Genomic DNA, 19774 nt, shown 5'->3' on the forward strand with positions numbered 1-19774 from the left:
GGTGTGCTGGGGGTGGGGGTGAGGATGGTGGTGGGGGTGAGGATGGTGGTGGGGGTGAGGATGGTGGTGGGGGTGAGGGTGGGGGTGAGGATGGGGGTGGGGGTGAGGGTGGGGTTCGAGGATGGGGGTGAAGGTTGGGGTCTGATTTGGCATGCAGGTGGGGGGGAAGCAGTATTGAAGCTTCAACTTACCAGTATCCATTCCTCCGCCGACTCCTGCGAGGCCGTCAGGATGCAGGATGTTCAAGACTTCCTCCTCCCATGATGTGAATTGTGGGGGTTGAGGTGGGGGTCCTCCGCCAGTCTTCTGCACGGCGATGTTGTGCCTGGATACCATGGAACGCACCTTCCCCCGTAGGTCGTTCCATCGCTTCCTGATGTCTTCCCGATTTCTGGGGTGCTGTCCCACTGCGTTCACCCTGTCGACAATCCTCTGCCATAGCTCCGTCCTCCGGGCAATGCTGGTGTATTGTATCTGTGTGCCGAACAGCTGGGGCTCTACCCGAACGATTTCCTCCACCATGACCCTGAGTTCTTCGTCTGTGAAGCGGGGTTGTCTTTGGGGTGCCATGGGGTGGTGTGTATGATGTGTGGGGTGGAGTATGTGTATTTAAGTGAGTTGAGTGTGGTGGTGTGTGTTGTTTTGTGTGTGGATAGTGTGTGGGTGATGGTGTTGAGTGGCTGTGGCTGTTATTTTTTGGATGCTGGTGTCTCGCTCTTGCCTTCGTTACGAATTTTTTAGCGTAGGGGTTTGTGGGTGATGTGGGTGTGTGTTTTATATTGTATTGTGTGTGTGGGAGTGGTGTGTGTATGTGTATCAGGTGTGTGGGATTCAAATCGTCCAATGTGGCAGGGTTTTGTTCGTTTGTGTGTATTCTGACCGCGGCGGTGTGTCCCGCCAATGGAATACCGCATTTGAATGACCGCCGCGTGGATTCGTGGGTCGTAATGGCATGGGCGTATTTCTGTTGGCGTGACGGTGGAGGTTTTGTCACCTCCACCTTTCCGCCGACCGCTGGTCTGGCGGTCTGTTGTGGCGGTCGGATTTTCGGAGGTTTGCCTTCTGCGGGTCAGAATGACCGTGGCGGGTTTCCGCGACCGCGGCGGGATTATGGAGGATTTCTGACCGGCGGTAGGTGCCTTTTACCGCCGAGGTCAGAATGACCCCCATTGTGTCCTGTGTCCCTTTTCAATATAAGTCCCACGGGACATTTGTTTAACTTATTACACTTACTCTGGTTCTCGCGGGCAATCAGGATGGTCCTTGTGTTGTATACATAAGCTCCCTAAAAAGCAATTCAAACTCTACTTAAGTCTTTAACATTTTGCCACATAGGGTACTTCATGGCAACATGGCATATGTTCTATCCACCATTATGTGCAGTGTTGGGGATTATAAGCCTTTAACATTTTGCCACATGGTGTACATGTGACAACGTGGCATATGTTCTATCTACCATTATATGCAGCATTGTGGATTATAATGCACTTTTCAATTGGCGAACAGAACACCTACCACGTTGTGATGGCGGATAAAGATGTTGAGCAGGCCATAAGGAAGTCCATGATTTCCTCAAGTAGAGGAACTAAAATTTTTTTGTTGCTTGTCTAGAAAGTAGTGGCCCATGGAAGGTAGGTATTTATGCACAGCCATTGAAGGGATTACCTAATGTAGCACATCAACCAATTTCCCAGTACTTCACTTTTGTATGATACAATAGAAATCAAGTAGGAAAACACGGGGTTGGCTGAGATGGGGCCATGAGGATTTTAAAGACAACCTTCCTGCCTCTTTCCCTGCTTAGAGCAGACTTTACAACAACAACATGGTTGAGCCTTTTTGTGTGTTTTCAAGAATGCTATCAGCAAAGTGTTGCTCCTACAACTTTGCCACGCCCTCCAGAACATATGAAGTGGAGGCGGCTCCTTCTGTAGCAGTAAGACTTTCAAAGACAGACAACTGAAAGTCAAGGAAAGACATGAGTCTTCCTGTGGTTGTCTGATGATAACTAACATACGCATTGTATGGTGCCATCTGGATCAGGGGGGTAAACAATTTCTTGTACCAAGTGAGGGCTTTCCAGCTCACATTGTATGGCTGAAGAATCTGGTCATTCTTATCCACTCCACCAATGTACTTGTTGTAATCAAGTAAACAGGTAGGCTTGTGAACTTCAGCCCTCGGACCCAAACCGTGACAGGGGAAGTGCTCTCATTATGAATTGTAGTAAGCATGTACACATCACACCTGTCTGAAAACTGCGAGCAGTTTATTGGAATGCAACGTAGGTCTCTGAGACTTCTTGAGCTTCTTATGAACAAGCTCCTGGTGGAATTCTGTGCGGCGACAACAGACTGCCCTGCAGGTCGCAGTTCCAGCTTTTTACAGCTCACTGAACAACCCTACTCCTGTCTAAAAATTGTCCACGTAAAGTTTATTACCATTGTGAAGGAGTGGCTGAACAAGCTCCCATGCAATCTTTTCTATGACTCCTAGCATGGGAGGGCACCCCACAAGGTTTAGAGTGGAGTCCTTCCCTGTAGACACTTTCAAGGCGTACACATAGCCAGTAAACCTCTCACACAAGTACAGATTGATACCGTAGCAAGCTCTTTTACTCGCAATGTACTGTCTGAACAGCAGCCGCCCTTTGTACATGATCAAGGGCTCATTGATGGCTATATTATTTTCCGGAGTAGAAATCTTCGAATCAATGTTCCACGACAGACCAAATTTTGAACAACCTGTCATGGTATGGATGGTCCCTGGGTAATGCAACAGAATTGTCATGAATAGCAATAAAATCTATGCTCATGTATGGTGAGAAGATGGGGGTTACCCAAACGGTGCAAGTAGACAAGTATGACTGCACGTTTGGTTTCTACACTATTTCCATTTTGAGTGTAAGGACAAAAGATTTCTTACTTCTCCAGCGATGTGGGTGTCCACTGGCATGCCCCAGAACGAGGCCCGAGAGTGTCTCCATGCTCCCTCAGAAACTGTTCGGTCATAAATTTGTTTGCTGCACACTTTGCTCAAGGAAGTCAACATCCCAAAAAAGATGGACATAGTCAATTGGCAAAAAGTTGGCTGTATCGACTTTACATCCAGCATTACCTATGAAAGGCAGAATTTGGGGCTAAAGTAAATTGGGGGGTCTGCCAAGACGAGGCTGTCAAGAGAGCACTTTGTCTGTGTTTGCCACTGCCCTTGCCTGCTCTCTGGGTTGGTCTAACCTGCTACAGTCACCCTACTGCACAGACTGTGCTTGTGAAGGGATAGTGTGACTGCCATTATCATGTCCCTCACAATCGCTGGAAAAAGAGTCATCCAATAGTACTTCATCTACTGAAAAATCACTTCCAGATTCTGCTTCATTTTTCTCTCTTCAGATATTGGTTCAGTGTCTGCTGACTGTGGGAAACTGCCACCCTGCTGCAGTACCCCCTAACTTTTGCCTGATTTCTGGATGCCACTTGGACTGGAGAGCACTGGAATCCTGCTAATCAGGTCCCCAGTGCCAGTGTTCTTTCTCTAAAACTGTAAAGGTATTGACACAATTGGCATTGGCTGCCACTATAAGTCCCTAGTAAATTGTACTAAAGTACCCAGGGCATGCAGTACTAAAGGTAGGCCTCTGAGGGTAGCAGCACAGATTGTGCCACCCTAATGGGCCATGCATCCAGATGGACTCAGCACTGCCAATGCATACTGAGGCCCATATTATGCTTTTTTTGCTCTGCGTTTGCATCAATGTTTGACGCAAAAGCGGTGCAAATTTAGAAAATACAATTATATTTTGCAAGTTGGCACCACTTTTGCATCAAAAAATGATGCAAACGTGGTGCAAAAAAAGTATATATATGGGCCTGAGTGTTCTGGTGCAATCCTAAAATACAAACTTAATATGGCACACAACTTGTGTGCCCTGCTCACTACACACTGCATGCAATATAGGTAGATCACCCCTATGGCAGGCCTTCCAGCCCTAAAGTAGGGTGCTGTATACTATATATGTGGGCAGAAATGCATGAGCAATATGCCCCTACTGTGTCCTTGTCAAACCTGGGACATAGTGAGTGAACAGAGCAGCCATTTTTAATGCATGTGCTGGATACTTTTACTGTTACATGATGGCTACTCTGAACCCTGGGTTCTTTGGTATCAAAGAACTCAGAATGATTGATTCAATCTGGCACTAGTAATGGATTTGTTGCAAAATGTACCCAGGAGCATCATTAGAAGTGACCCCTGCAAAACTAACTAACATTGACATGGTTGCTGGCCAGTCACAACCAGCCTGCCACCAACAGACAAGATTCTGGAAACCTCGGGTAAGAGCTCCTGGTCTCTGAGTCCCAGAACAAAGCCCTTCCTGGGTGGAGGTGTCACACCTCTCTCCTTAGGAATGTGCACTGCCCTGCTAGTGAGCTTCAAAGGGCACTACTGCCTTTAAACCTTGACCCTCTGTCCTGCTGCTAGCAGCAGATGGCTGCCACCATTGCAAACCCCCACTTTTGGTTGGAGCAACGGCAGGAGAACACATAAAGGATATTAGGAGTGCCACCACCAGCTCGCACCACCCCTAACGTGTTGCATAGGAGGTGACCCTTCCATTTCATTTTCCCCAATCTTGCATGGTAGGAAAATAACCTATCATGGATAGGGAAGTGACCTCTGCCCACAGGAAGTGGTCACAGAGTGGGTGTAGCCACCTTAAGGTAGATGACCCATTGGTCACTACTTGGTAATCCCCTAAATGCCCACTAAATACAATATTTAGTGGGAAGCCCTGGACCAGAGATTCAGATTCCAAGGACAGAAGAAGACCAGCAACAAAGAAGACCCAAGGCTCAAGAACTGAATTCCTGCTGCACCAAGACAAAGGCACCAAACCCTGCCTGCTTCACCCAGGACTCAACAATCTCCGCTGAGGGGTTGCTCGGACATCAGACAGACTCTAAAAAACCCTAGAAGACCTCCACTCTTCTAAAAATTGCTGAATATCTCCCTCCAGAGTGAAAGCATCACTCTTTTCCATCTAAGACCCAAATGACAATGAAGTCCAGTTCACTTACCGGCTACTGACCAAGGAACCGAATGCTGCAGCTAGACATAATTTCACCTAGTGGACCCAGAGGATGAACTCTACAAGTGTGCTTAGTTTGTCTGAACTGTGCAATAGCCAGTGGTACTGGAGCCCCAACATAGGACACTAAGGAGAACAGTCCATTCTGGACTGCAAAAGAACAGGAGGCAGCCCCAGTCTTGAGACTTCAGAAAACACCAAACCTCCCATCAGACTCTGCTGACCTGCAAGCGACCCTCAAAGTGACCTACCTTCTGCTTCCAAGGGCACCTTTGCTCAAAGCTCTTGGCTCACTGATTCACTCTGCAGCCGGCTGCCCTCTGCCCTGCACCAAAGATCCAGCTGTGTTCTAAGGTCCCCTACCCCTTGCGACTGCGACACTCCAAGGGGACCCCCAGACTTACCTTGAAGTCCACCTGTGTAGTGCATTTCCTAGTGGTCCCATGTAGTGACCTTGCACCAGCTCTGGAGACTTTCTGCAGCTGCTCCCGAAGAAACTAGCAGCCTCAAAAGCTTACAAAGCTGGTCCACAGGACCCACCAATGACCTCGACCTACAACCAAGAGGAGACATATGCGCCCCCACCATGCACAGTTTTCTTGTAAACTATTTTGCTGCAAATATTACATTCATATTATCAATGATGTTATCAAAGATGTCATGAGTAACGTAACTTGTGGGGTAATTAGCAGTGCATGGCTAGGATCAAGGTATAGTTACCTTAGGGCATGAGTTATAGTTGCTTGAGGTAACTCTAACTATGGCTGGTGAATTTCTATGGTTTTGTATGTTTAAAATGTGAACCTAACTATAAAGTCTCTGTAACCTTTGTTTTTTTAAGTAAATGTTTATGCTTTCTTAAAATTCTATTTCCTAACTATAACATCCCTATAACCTTTGTTTTTTTCAGTGAATTTCTATGTTTGTTTACTGTATGATAATTTTCATTACTATACACTAATTCAACCACCGCCACACATGGCTTTCGGCCGTGCGCGGTGATGGTTGGCATCAGGGCCTGAGGTCAACCCCCTATAAGCACCCAACCTTGAACCGTGCATTGCCTTCACACGTGCACAGCAGAGGTTGGCCGCAAGACCTGGCCTGCAGCCAGACCCTGAGGCCAAACCCCCCTAACAACCCAACCTCATGCTGTGCATGGCCCTTTGGCCGTGCATGCCGGGAGTTGGCCATGGCCTCTCTGGCTGTGAGAATAGGTGTGAAAGGGTGTATCTTGGGGTAAGAGCGGCTATTAGAGTGTCTCTCTGAGTGTGAGAGTGCATACATCAGTGTTTTAGGGGGTGTGTCAGTGTGTGCGTGTGTCTGTGAGTGGGTGCATGAGGGTGTCAGTGGGTCTGTGAGTGTGTTGTGACAGTCGGAGTCAGTCTGTGAGTGGGTGCATAACTCTGAGTGGGTCTGTGAGTGGTGCGTGAGGGTCTGACTGGGGCTACAAATGAGTGTAAGAGGGTCTGAGTGGGTCTGTGAGTGGGTGAATGAGTGTCTGAGTGGGCCTGTGAGTGGGTGTTTCAGTTTCTGACTGGTTATGTGAGTTAGAGAAATCGATTGAAAGAGACACATTGAGAGAGGAATAAAGTGAGAGGGAGAGAGACAGAGAGTTGTTTAGGCATAGAGAGAGTATGAGCTGAGATAATTAGACAAATGAAACTAAGCATTTTCACCAGTGTTACTAACGTGGAGTCCAACCATGGTGATTTTAGATCTGTATCTTCCTACCTAGCACTAGCTACAATCTGAAAGTATAGCAGGTATACCCAATGACTGGGCTCAATCTAATAGGATAGCCTGAGACCCCATACCTGAAAAGCTGAGCTAAGGAGCCTATCTAGAGAGGAATTGGCAATCTTTCTCGGCCTGATGAAAGATCAATGTAAACAGAGCTGCATGTCGAACACAGCATTTGCTCCAGGACAGTAGTGGTTGGGGTGCTCCTCTGACCACTCTGGCACAGACCACAGTTTAAATGACCAACCCCTCCACGGAAGAGGCACAGCTCTCATGCAATAACATGTCTAGATGTTAGAAGCTGTCTTCAAACGGGCAATGCAAGTACTAGGATATCTTATTCATGTTCCTAGCCTTGCACAGTGTACAGATTACATGTCAAGAAAGACTAACTAAAAACAAACAGCATGTACAATGTATTTTTGAGAAAATGTGTCTGTAAAATGGCATTGCTAAAAGTGATGTCAACTAAAACATGTAAAATTATAAAATTGTAAACGGAGCTAAAACAGAGAACCAGCACGGGCTAAAGAAGGTCTCACGACATGATCCTTGCTCACAGTACCCCCCCGTTCCAGCCCTGCAACTTGATCATACAGTTGTTGCTTCCCATGTTGAAGGAAAAATATGTTCAGAATCTGCTCTTTTCAAAAGTAGTAACATCTAAATCACTCCCCCAGCCTAGAATGATGGCTGAAACACCAGGAGACATGCAATTAATACTTGATACATTGCCCAGAATCGGCAGATATTAAACTGCTCATTGGTTCAGTAGATCCAGCGGTTACAAAAACAGGTGCAGAAGTACATTCCTTATGTGTGGACATTGTAGCCTTTATTAACTGGCTAGAAAAGTCAGAAAAAAGGATGACTAAATTAGGGCTTGATTTAGATCCTGGTGGAGGGAATACTCTATCACAAATATGACAGATATCCACCCCACATATAATGATCACTGTAGGCCGTAATGGGATCATAGTACGGCATACAGAATACAAGTCACATTTGTGATGGAGTAACCCCTTCCGCTAGGATCTAAATCAAGCCCTTAGTTCCTGTATGCACTCTCTAACAGAATGGGGCCCAGAAACTGCATCATACTTTCATTCATCTGGAAAACTGTAGCAGATGAGCCAATGTAAGAATTTTAGGGACACCCAAACGGCAAGAAAAAAACAACACGTTTTCTTTCATAAGAGATCTTGTACCCATACAATTAATATCAAGTTTAATCTGCAACTGGAACTCCAAAGAGCACATAGATTACATAGTTGATAATGCCAGAAAATAGGCATCCCTTAACAAATCATGGTTTGTTTCTTGAGACATCAACAAGCACAGTATAAGACAAAAGCACATAGGAAGCAAGTCATAGGAATTGGGCGCTCACAGTGAGTCCATAAATCATATTGACAATCCAAATCTGTCACGGTGCTCCTGGCAAGAGGATCTTCCTTAATCCTCCAATGTTTCAAGGGAAACTAACAATGAACTAAAAGGTTGTCAGGGCACTCATGATCGTACAATTGAAGGTACGTAATTATTCAAATCTTCAGTGTGGAATAACACCATAGAGAGTTCATATGTTCTTTAATTATAGACATACAGAGTCCACCTTGATACACGTGTTTCGTCTTATGAGAATGTATTCCCACAGACTTCATCAGGGCTGGAAAAAATATATGAGAAGAAAAACCATTGTTGTAAAACATATTTAGACGTTCAGAGCAGATCTTAAACTAACTTCTCGTGATATTTGTGAGAAACAAACCATGCCATCTGTAAGTTAGAGTGCCAGATAATATAATAGAAAATGTTCTATTACTAACTCATGCCCATTGGCAAGTTATACCAAAATGTGGGATCATCGTTTGTTTTCAATAGTGAGAAAGTAGGATTTGAAACACAAAGTAAAGTTCCCATGCGTAGAAAACTATCCTAACATAAGTGTGAAATTGTCCCACATAAAAGAATAGAACAATCGACAGATAGGGAGAAATCGCCCCTAAGTCTAAGAGTCAACGAAACTCATCAAAAAACAAATACAATGTGAAAATAGGGAGATACCTCCCACTATGCACCCCAATTAAGTGGAACAAACAGAGTACAAAAAAATTATTTTTATAGCAAATTTAAAACCAAAACAGCATACCTTATAATCAAGTATGTATTATGTGAAATCTACTCATTTCCAAGCATTATCTAGTAGAATCTGTAGATATAACCATAAAATATATTCAGTAGCGGTTCAGGTGTATTTGCAAAGCCAGACAATGACACTATTTTAAAAATGACTAACATAGTCACAGAGTAAGTATAGCCCCCCAGGTGAGACTGACCTTCATTAAGTGTATAAAGTCCTACATTAAGTCATCTCATACAGGAATCTGCTTGTATTCCCTATCTGCGAGATTACGGGGAAAAAAAGGTAATTAACTTAACTGAGTATACGTAAGCAATCTTAACAAATGACCATAATGTCCTAATTTAATCTCCGTAAACTTCAGCCCAACTGCAACACTCACCTATCAACAATATCGTCTAGGAATCAAAAGGAGAACTCCGTGGTGCGAATATAACCACGGCGTTCCCAGTATCTGAAAATCTCATCGTTCGAAGAACGTCCGGAGCGGATGCAGTTTAAACACGTCTTCCCGTCTGAAGTGCGGAAATAAAAGACGGACTAAGTGTCAATTAACGGGCGCCATCTTGGAAGTCCCTTATAAAATATTCTCATGAAAAATCGAAACCGATCCAAAGCAGTATTGGAAAACATTACTATAAGCATCATCAAGTAAGTCCAATCATAAACCAAAGTGACAATGTTCAACTAGGTCCAAACCTAAGTATCAAAGCGAGTTACTGACCACTAGGAGCGAAGAGAAAGCATCTAGAATGCGTACATTCCCCTTAGACCAAATTGTATTAAATCAGCCAATAAGTCACAAAATCATAAGTAAATGCAAAGTCCACTATGTGTAAGAAAAAGTAGGAAATTAACAAGAGCTACTGAGTCAGTAAAAAATGTGAGTAATACATCCAGTAACAGATCAATATTCAAATTACATTCAAGATTTGTACATAATTAAGTTCAGTGAAAGTTAAATGGTTCGCCCAAATCTCAAAATAGCCAACACATTAATATATTTTAGTCAATAACATATATGGAAGGCAATTAGAATTGCACTATTGAATAGTGCTATGTCGTTGTGCATAGTAAGTTAATACAGGTTAAAGACAATTAATACAAACGGTCTAGTGTACATATGTCAGGACAAATAGATATTATATTACTCTCCCAAAAAGTATTCCATTTCGAAATTAGTGTTAAGTCCATCCTCTACCGCTCTGAGTTTAAGGATCCAGTAACATTCTCTTTTTCTGAGGGCTAACTCCCTGTTACCCCCTCTCGGATCTCTGATGATGTGATCAAAACCAAAAAATTCGAAACCACAGGTGTTATTTTGTTTAGGGCAGTGTAACATATGGTTTACTATGGGGTATCTATCATCTTCCTGTCTTAAGGCTCTGAAATGTTCGCTTGCCCTAATTCTGAGTGGTCTAATAGTGCTACCTATATAGTATAGGCCACATCTGCAAATAATCATATATATAACAAACTTGCTTTCGCATGTAATGTTCAAATTAATATTGTACTGTACACCCGACGAGCTCTTGAATGAAGAGATGCCCGACCTGGTCCATCTACACATTCCACAATGTCCACACTTAAAGAAACCTTTTCCTCGGTTAGTCAGCCAGTTATCCTGGTTAGGTTTACTGCGAAAATTTGGACATAGAAAGTTCTTAAGCGTTTTACCTCTTCTGTAGGTGAAAACCGGGGTATCTGGAATCACCTTTCCAAGCATAGGATCTGATGTCAAAATATGCCAATGTCTGTACATACATTTATGAAGCAAAGTGGCGGTTTTTGTGTAATTGACAATACAACGAATCATTGTGTCGCCAGGTCGGGATTTTTTAGACAATGTGTCTGACCTTTTAAGATGTAAAGCCCTAGTACGGGCTTTATCTATCACCCGAGTGGAATATCCCCGAGCTTTAAATCTCTTGCTCATGTCATCTATGCATACACCAAAATCTTCCTCAAGACTACAATTACGTCTTGCCCTCACCATCTCACCATATGGTATTGAATTGATTTGATGAACCGGATGTGCACTCTTAGCATGTAAAATAGAGTTACAGGAGGTACTTTTTCTATATAATCGACTCTCTATTTTATTGTTGTAAATGAAAAGTTCTACGTCAAGGAAGGGAATGTTAGTAGTACTCTGTTCTGAAGTGAAATGGATATTGTACTCATTAATGTTAAGATAGTCAATAAAGTTGTTGAGTTCTTGTAAATCGCCTGTCCAGATCATCTAGCAGTCATCGATGTATCTACCCCAATAGAGTATATCAGCGATCCACTTACTGCCATCCTTGCTCCATATCTTATTTTGTTCAAATAGTCCCATAAAGAGATTAGCATAAGCTGGTGAAAATTTGGATCCCATAGCTATGCCTTGTTTTTGTCGATACCAATCATTCTTAAACAGAAAGACATTGTTATGTAAAATCAAATCCACCATGTCAATTAACATTTGAGTATGTCCGTAAAGGCTTGCCGATCTTTTGTAAAGGAAGTGCCGTAATGCTTCCTTTCCTTGTTCGTGGTTTATGCTAGTGTAGAGAGAGGTAACATCTAGTGTAACTAGGATCATCCCTGGTTCCCAAGCAATGTCCGTTAATATGCTGAGAATGTGTCGGAGTATGTTGACATCTTTTTACAACCTATGGTGGGTAACTTACCATCTCACATTAAAGATACCAAACACATTCTCAGCATATTAACGGACATTGCTATAAAATAAAATAGAGAGTCGATTATATAGAAAAAGTACCTCCTGTAACTCTATTTTACATGCTAAGAGTGCACATCCGGTTCATCAAATCAATTCAATACCATATGGTGAGATGGTGAGGGCAATACGTAATTGTAGTCTTGAGGAAGATTTTGGTGTATGCATAGATGACATGAGCAAGAGATTTAAAGCTCGGGGATATTCCACTCGGGTGATAGATAAAGCCCGTACTAGGGCTTTACATCTTAAAAGGTCAGACACATTGTCTAAAAAATCCCGACCTGGCGACACAATGATTCGTTGTATTGTCAATTACACAAAAACCGCCACTTTGCTTCATAAATGTATGTACAGACATTGGCATATTTTGACATCAGATCCTATGCTTGGAAAGGTGATTCCAGATACCCCGGTTTTCACCTACAGAAGAGGTAAAACGCTTAAGAACTTTCTATGTCCAAATTTTCGCAGTAAACCTAACCAGGATAACTGGCTGACTAACCGAGGAAAAGGTTTCTTTAAGTGTGGACATTGTGGAATGTGTAGATGGACCAGGTCGGGCATCTCTTCATTCAAGAGCTCGTCGGGTGTACAGTACAATATTAATTTGAACATTACATGCGAAAGCAAGTTTGTTATATATATGATTATTTGCAGATGTGGCCTATACTATATAGGTAGCACTATTAGACCACTCAGAATTAGGGCAAGCGAACATTTCAGAGCCTTAAGACAGGAAGATGATAGATACCCCATAGTAAACCATATGTTACACTGCCCTAAACAAAATAACACCTGTGGTTTCGAATTTTTTGGTTTTGATCACATCATCAGAGATCCGAGAGGGGGTAACAGGGAGTTAGCCCTCAGAAAAAGAGAATGTTACTGGATCCTTAAACTCAGAGCGGTAGAGGATGGACTTAACACTAATTTCGAAATGGAATACTTTTTAGGAGAGTAATATAATATCTATTTGTTCTGACATATGTACACTAGACCGTTTGTATTAATTGTCTTAACCTGTATTAACTTACTATGCACAACGACATAGCACTATTCAATAGTGCAATTCTAATTGCCTTCCATATATGTTATTGACTAAAATATATTAATGTGTTGGCTATTTTGAGATTTGGGCGAACCATTTAACTTTCACTGAACTTAATTATGTACAAATCTTGAATGTAATTTGAATATTGATCTGTTACTGGATGTATTACTCACATTTTTTACTGACTCAGTAGCTCTTGTTAATTTCCTACTTTTTCTTACACATAGTGGACTTTGCATTTACTTATGATTTTGTGACTTATTGGCTGATTTAATACAATTTGGTCTAAGGGGAATGTACGCATTCTAGATGCTTTCTCTTCGCTCCTAGTGGTCAGTAACTCGCTTTGATACTTAGGTTTGGACCTAGTTGAACATTGTCACTTTGGTTTATGATTGGACTTACTTGATGATGCTTATAGTAATGTTTTCCAATACTGCTTTGGATCGGTTTCGATTTTTCATGAGAATATTTTATAAGGGACTTCCAAGATGGCGCCCGTTAATTGACGCGTAGTCCGTCTTTTATTTCCGCACTTCAGACGGGAAGACGTGTTTAAACTACATCCGCTCCGGACGTTCTTCGAACGATGAGATTTTCAGATACTGGGAACGCCGTGGTTATATTCGCACCACGGAGTTCTCCTTTTGATTCCTAGACGATATTGTTGATAGGTGAGTGTTGCAGTTGGGCTGAAGTTTACGGAGATTCAATTAGGACATTATGGTCATTTGTTAAGATTGCTTACGTATACTCAGTTAAGTTAATTACCTTTTTTTCCCCGTAATCTCGCAGATAGGGAATACAAGCAGATTCCTGTATGAGATGACTTAATGTAGGACTTTATACACGTAATGAAGGTCAGTCTCACCTGGGGGGCTATACTTACTCTGTGACTATGTTAGTCATTTTTAAAATAGTGTCATTGTCTGGCTTTGCAAATACACCTGGACCACTACTGAATATATTTTATGGTTATATCTACAGATTCTACTAGATAATGCTTGGAAATGAGTAGATTTCACATAATACATACTTGATTATAAGGTATGCTGTTTTGGTTTTAAATTTGCTATAAAAATAATTTTTTTGTACTCTGTTTGTTCCACTTAATTGGGGTGCATAGTGGGAGGTATCTCCCTATTTTCACATTGTATTTGTTTTTTGATGAGTTTCGTTGACTCTTAGACTTAGGGGCGATTTCTCCCTATCTGTCGATTGTTCTATTCTTTTATGTGGGACAATTTCACACTTATGTTAGGATAGTTTTCTACGCATGGGAACTTTACTTTGTGTTTCAAATCCTACTTTCTCAGTATTGAAAACAAACGATGATCCCACATTTTGGTATAACTTGCCAATGGGCATGAGTTAGTAATAGAACATTTTCTATTATATTATCTGGCACTCTAACTTACAGATGGCATGGTTTGTTTCTCACAAATATCACGAGAAGTTAGTTTAAGATCTGCTCTGAACGTCTAAATATGTTTTACAACAATGGTTTTTCTTCTCATATATTTTTTCCAGCCCTGATGAAGTCTGTGGGAATACATTCTCATAAGACGAAACACGTGTTGGCTGTGTTTGCTGTATATATTATCGAAATTTAAGGACGATTTTCTTGTATCAAGGTGGACTCTGTATGTCTATAATTAAAGAACATATGAACTCTCTATGGTGTTATTCCACACTGAAGATTTGAATAATTACGTACCTTCAATTGTACGATCATGAGTGCCCTGACAACCTTTTAGTTCATTGTTAGTTTCCCTTGAAACATTGGAGGATTAAGGAAGATCCTCTTGCCAGGAGCACCGTGACAGATTTGGATTGTCAATATGATTTATGGACTCACTGTGAGCGCCCAATTCCTATGACTTGTTTCCTATGTGCTTTTGTCTTAAATTGTTGTTGTTGACATAGGGGTGCTGCTCCAGCCCATTTGCATTTTGGTTTGTAATATATTGTATGCCTGTACTTTATATCGTGAATATGGATCGTGAGAAATTAGCAGCGGATATTTTTGGTAGTTTAGAGCAGACAGGTAGTATACCAAAGTCATACTCAGGCAGTACCCAACACACCAAAATGGGGCTCCGAGACAAGTTTTTCAAATTAGAAAAATTGAAGAAACAGGAGGTATCCAAATGGTGGGATGGGGCCACCTTAAAACAATATGTAAAGCTTAACAGGATACCTAGAGGGTTAAGATCACATATTTTTCCCACTTTTGATGATCTCGACCCAGACTTATTAGACAATTGGGAACAAGAATTGGTGTCAAGTTCACTCAGACTTATGAATATTCTGGTAGAAAATTCAGAGAGGAAAGTGACTAAACTAAAAGCAGAGATCTTGGAATTAGAAACAGATATTAAAAATATGAATATGGGAGAACCAACTGCCAAGAACTTTAGAATTCTGAATGATATTATTGAACAACATCAAAGTGAGATCACACAGAGAAAAGCACGCAAACTTAGACGTGATGAGTTGGATTATTTAACGGGTAGGATTTTCACTTTCTCCCGTAAATACGATCATCTAGTTATAAGTAATGCACCCCCTCAAAACTATGATGCAGGTTCCTCATCCTCACTAAATAGTGTTTCTACTAACAACAGTGATATAAGTACTTGTTCCAATCTTTCCAGACAAGATAAGGTAGTACAACAGGGCACTTCTTCTTTTTTAGCAGAAGTTCAGAGGATAAAACAGGGACAATGGGAAGGAAGTCGACGCAGGGCAGACCCAGACAAACCAGGCGGGGGGGCAGAGGAAGAACACACAGACACAAGGAAAGGAATGAAAACAAGATCATGGAACAGGGGAAAATAGATAATTCTGATAGTGACTCTATCAATGTCATTAATCTCTCCAGCTTGGAACTCACTAATCATGATTTTACTCTTCTTAGTAAGGGATTAGGATTCTGTCCAGGAGACTTTGGAGACTTTCAGAAAACTAAGATCGATTTTTTCAAATTTATTAGACGTTTGAAGTTAAAAAAGTACTTTGCTAATCACCTGGATAATAGGGACATTAGTACCCTAGTTGACGGCCATAACGAGGATCAACAGCTGTCCATTATGGACATTCATAATACGGCTACTCTTCTGTCAATCACGGACTGTGAACAGGATCCTACCACTGTAACTCGTATCTTATCTGATCTTGACATCCCAACTGACTCACTACAAAGTGGCCTGAGGAGAAAATCATCTTGGACACCTACCTTAATGAAAGATAACTGTATAGATACTTTTTTTAAGGTTGTCTGGCGAGATTTAAATAAATTGGAGTTAAAAAATGAGAATCGACAACATGTTTGGCATCAGAACCTTACCCAAGCAGAAAAGACCAATTTGAGACTTTTACGTACCAATAGTGAGATTACTATCAGAGAGGCAGATAAAGGGGGGAACATTGTGATTATGAACACTTCAGACTATGATCAAGAGATACATAGGCAACTTGAAGATGTTACCTGTTATGAAAAGATTTTGACAGATCCCATCCCTATACTTGCGAATAAAATCAATAGATTCTTACACGATTGTTTGGATCGCTTACTTCTAAAAGAGGAGGAATATATATATCTACGTGTGCACAGACCGAGAAATCCATGTATATATATACTTCCTAAAATACACAAAAATCCTACTTCCCCTCCTGGTAGGCCTATTGTTTCAGGCATTGGTGGTCCCACTGAGAAACTGTCGGAGTATGTTGACATCTTTTTACAACCTATGGTGGGTAACTTACCATCTCACATTAAAGATACCAAACACATTCTCAGCATATTAACGGACATTGCTTGGGAACCAGGGATGATCCTAGTTACACTAGATGTTACCTCTCTCTACACTAGCATAAACCACGAACAAGGAAAGGAAGCATTACGGCACTTCCTTTACAAAAGATCGGCAAGCCTTTACGGACATACTCAAATGTTAATTGACATGGTGGATTTGATTTTACATAACAATGTCTTTCTGTTTAAGAATGATTGGTATCGACAAAAACAAGGCGTAGCTATGGGATCCAAATTTTCACCAGCTTATGCTAATCTCTTTATGGGACTATTTGAACAAAATAAGATATGGAGCAAGGATGGCAGTAAGTGGATCGCTGATATACTCTATTGGGGTAGATACATCGATGACTGCTTGATGATCTGGACAGGCGATTTACAAGAACTCAACAACTTTATTGACTATCTTAACATTAATGAGTACAATATCCATTTCACTTCAGAACAGAGTACTACTAACATTCCCTTCCTTGACGTAGAACTTTTCATTTACAACAATAAAATAGAGAGTCGATTATATAGAAAAAGTACCTCCTGTAACTCTATTTTACATGCTAAGAGTGCACATCCGGTTCATCAAATCAATTCAATACCATATGGTGAGATGGTGAGGGCAAGACGTAATTGTAGTCTTGAGGAAGATTTTGGTGTATGCATAGATGACATGAGCAAGAGATTTAAAGCTCAGGGATATTCCACTCGGGTGATAGATAAAGCCCGTACTAGGGCTTTACATCTTAAAAGGTCAGACACATTGTCTAAAAAATCCCGACCTGGCGACACAATGATTCGTTGTATTGTCAATTACACAAAAACCGCCACTTTGCTTCATAAATGTATGTACAGACATTGGCATATTTTGACATCAGATCCTATGCTTGGAAAGGTGATTCCAGATACCCCGGTTTTCACCTACAGAAGAGGTAAAACGCTTAAGAACTTTCTATGTCCAAATTTTCGCAGTAAACCTAACCAGGATAACTGGCTGACTAACCGAGGAAAAGGTTTCTTTAAGTGTGGACATTGTGGAATGTGTAGATGGACCAGGTCGGGCATCTCTTCATTCAAGAGCTCGTCGGGTGTACAGTACAATATTAATTTGAACATTACATGCGAAAGCAAGTTTGTTATATATATGATTATTTGCAGATGTGGCCTATACTATATAGGTAGCACTATTAGACCACTCAGAATTAGGGCAAGCGAACATTTCAGAGCCTTAAGACAGGAAGATGATAGATACCCCATAGTAAACCATATGTTACACTGCCCTAAACAAAATAACACCTGTGGTTTCGAATTTTTTGGTTTTGATCACATCATCAGAGATCCGAGAGGGGGTAACAGGGAGTTAGCCCTCAGAAAAAGAGAATGTTACTGGATCCTTAAACTCAGAGCGGTAGAGGATGGACTTAACACTAATTTCGAAATGGAATACTTTTTGGGAGAGTAATATAATATCTATTTGTCCTGACATATGTACACTAGACCGTTTGTATTAATTGTCTTTAACCTGTATTAACTTACTATGCACAACGACATAGCACTATTCAATAGTGCAATTCTAATTGCCTTCCATATATGTTATTGACTAAAATATATTAATGTGTTGGCTATTTTGAGATTTGGGCGAACCATTTAACTTTCACTGAACTTAATTATGTACAAATCTTGAATGTAATTTGAATATTGATCTGTTACTGGATGTATTACTCACATTTTTTACTGACTCAGTAGCTCTTGTTAGTTTCCTACTTTTTCTTACACATAGTGGACTTTGCATTTACTTATGATTTTGTGACTTATTGGCTGATTTAATACAATTTGGTCTAAGGGGAATGTACGCATTCTAGATGCTTTCTCTTCGCTCCTAGTGGTCAGTAACTCGCTTTGATACTTAGGTTTGGACCTAGTTGAACATTGTCACTTTGGTTTATGATTGGACTTACTTGATGATGCTTATAGTAATGTTTTCCAATACTGCTTTGGATCGGTTTCGATTTTTCATGAGAATATTTTATAAGGGACTTCCAAGATGGCGCCCGTTAATTGACGCGTAGTCCGTCTTTTATTTCCGCACTTCAGACGGGAAGTCGTGTTTAAACTGCATCCGCTCCGGACGTTCTTCGAACGATGAGATTTTCAGATACTGGGAACGCCGTGGTTATATTCGCACCACGGAGTTCTCCTTTTGATTCCTAGACGATATTGTTGATAGGTGAGTGTTGCAGTTGGGCTGAAGTTTACGGAGATTAAATTAGGACATTATGGTCATTTGTTAAGATTGCTTACGTATACTCAGTTAAGTTAATTACCTTTTTTTCCCCGTAATCTCGCAGATAGGGAATACAAGCAGATTCCTGTATGAGATGACTTAATGTAGGACTTTATACACGTAATGAAGGTCAGTCTCACCTGGGGGGCTATACTTACTCTGTGACTATGTTAGTCATTTTTAAAATAGTGTCATTGTCTGGCTTTGCAAATACACCTGGACCACTACTGAATATATTTTATGGTTATATCTACAGATTCTACTAGATAATGCTTGGAAATGAGTAGATTTCACATAATACATACTTGATTATAAGGTATGCTGTTTTGGTTTTAAATTTGCTATAAAAATAATTTTTTTGTACTCTGTTTGTTCCACTTAATTGGGGTGCATAGTGGGAGGTATCTCCCTATTTTCACATTGTATTTGTTTTTTGATGAGTTTCGTTGACTCTTAGACTTAGGGGCGATTTCTCCCTATCTGTCGATTGTTCTATTCTTTTATGTTGGACAATTTCACACTTATGTTAGGATAGTTTTCTACGCATGGGAACTTTACTTTGTGTTTCAAATCCTACTTTCTCACTATTGAAAACAAACGATGATCCCACATTTTGGTATAACTTGCCAATGGGCATGAGTTAGTAATAGAACATTTTCTATTATATTATCTGGCACTCTAACTTACAGATGGCATGGTTTGTTTCTCACAAATATCACGAGAAGTTAGTTTAAGATCTGCTCTGAACGTCTAAATATGTTTTACAACAATGGTTTTTCTTCTCATATATTTTTTCCAGCCCTGATGAAGTCTGTGGGAATACATTCTCATAAGACGAAACACGTGTTGGCTGTGTTTGCTGTATATATTATCGAAATTTAAGGACCATTTTCTTGTATAAAGGTGGACTCTGTATGTCTATAATTAAAGA

Source organism: Pleurodeles waltl, chromosome 4_1, assembly GCF_031143425.1.
Source record: "Pleurodeles waltl isolate 20211129_DDA chromosome 4_1, aPleWal1.hap1.20221129, whole genome shotgun sequence".
Classification (NCBI taxonomy): domain Eukaryota; kingdom Metazoa; phylum Chordata; class Amphibia; order Caudata; family Salamandridae; genus Pleurodeles; species Pleurodeles waltl.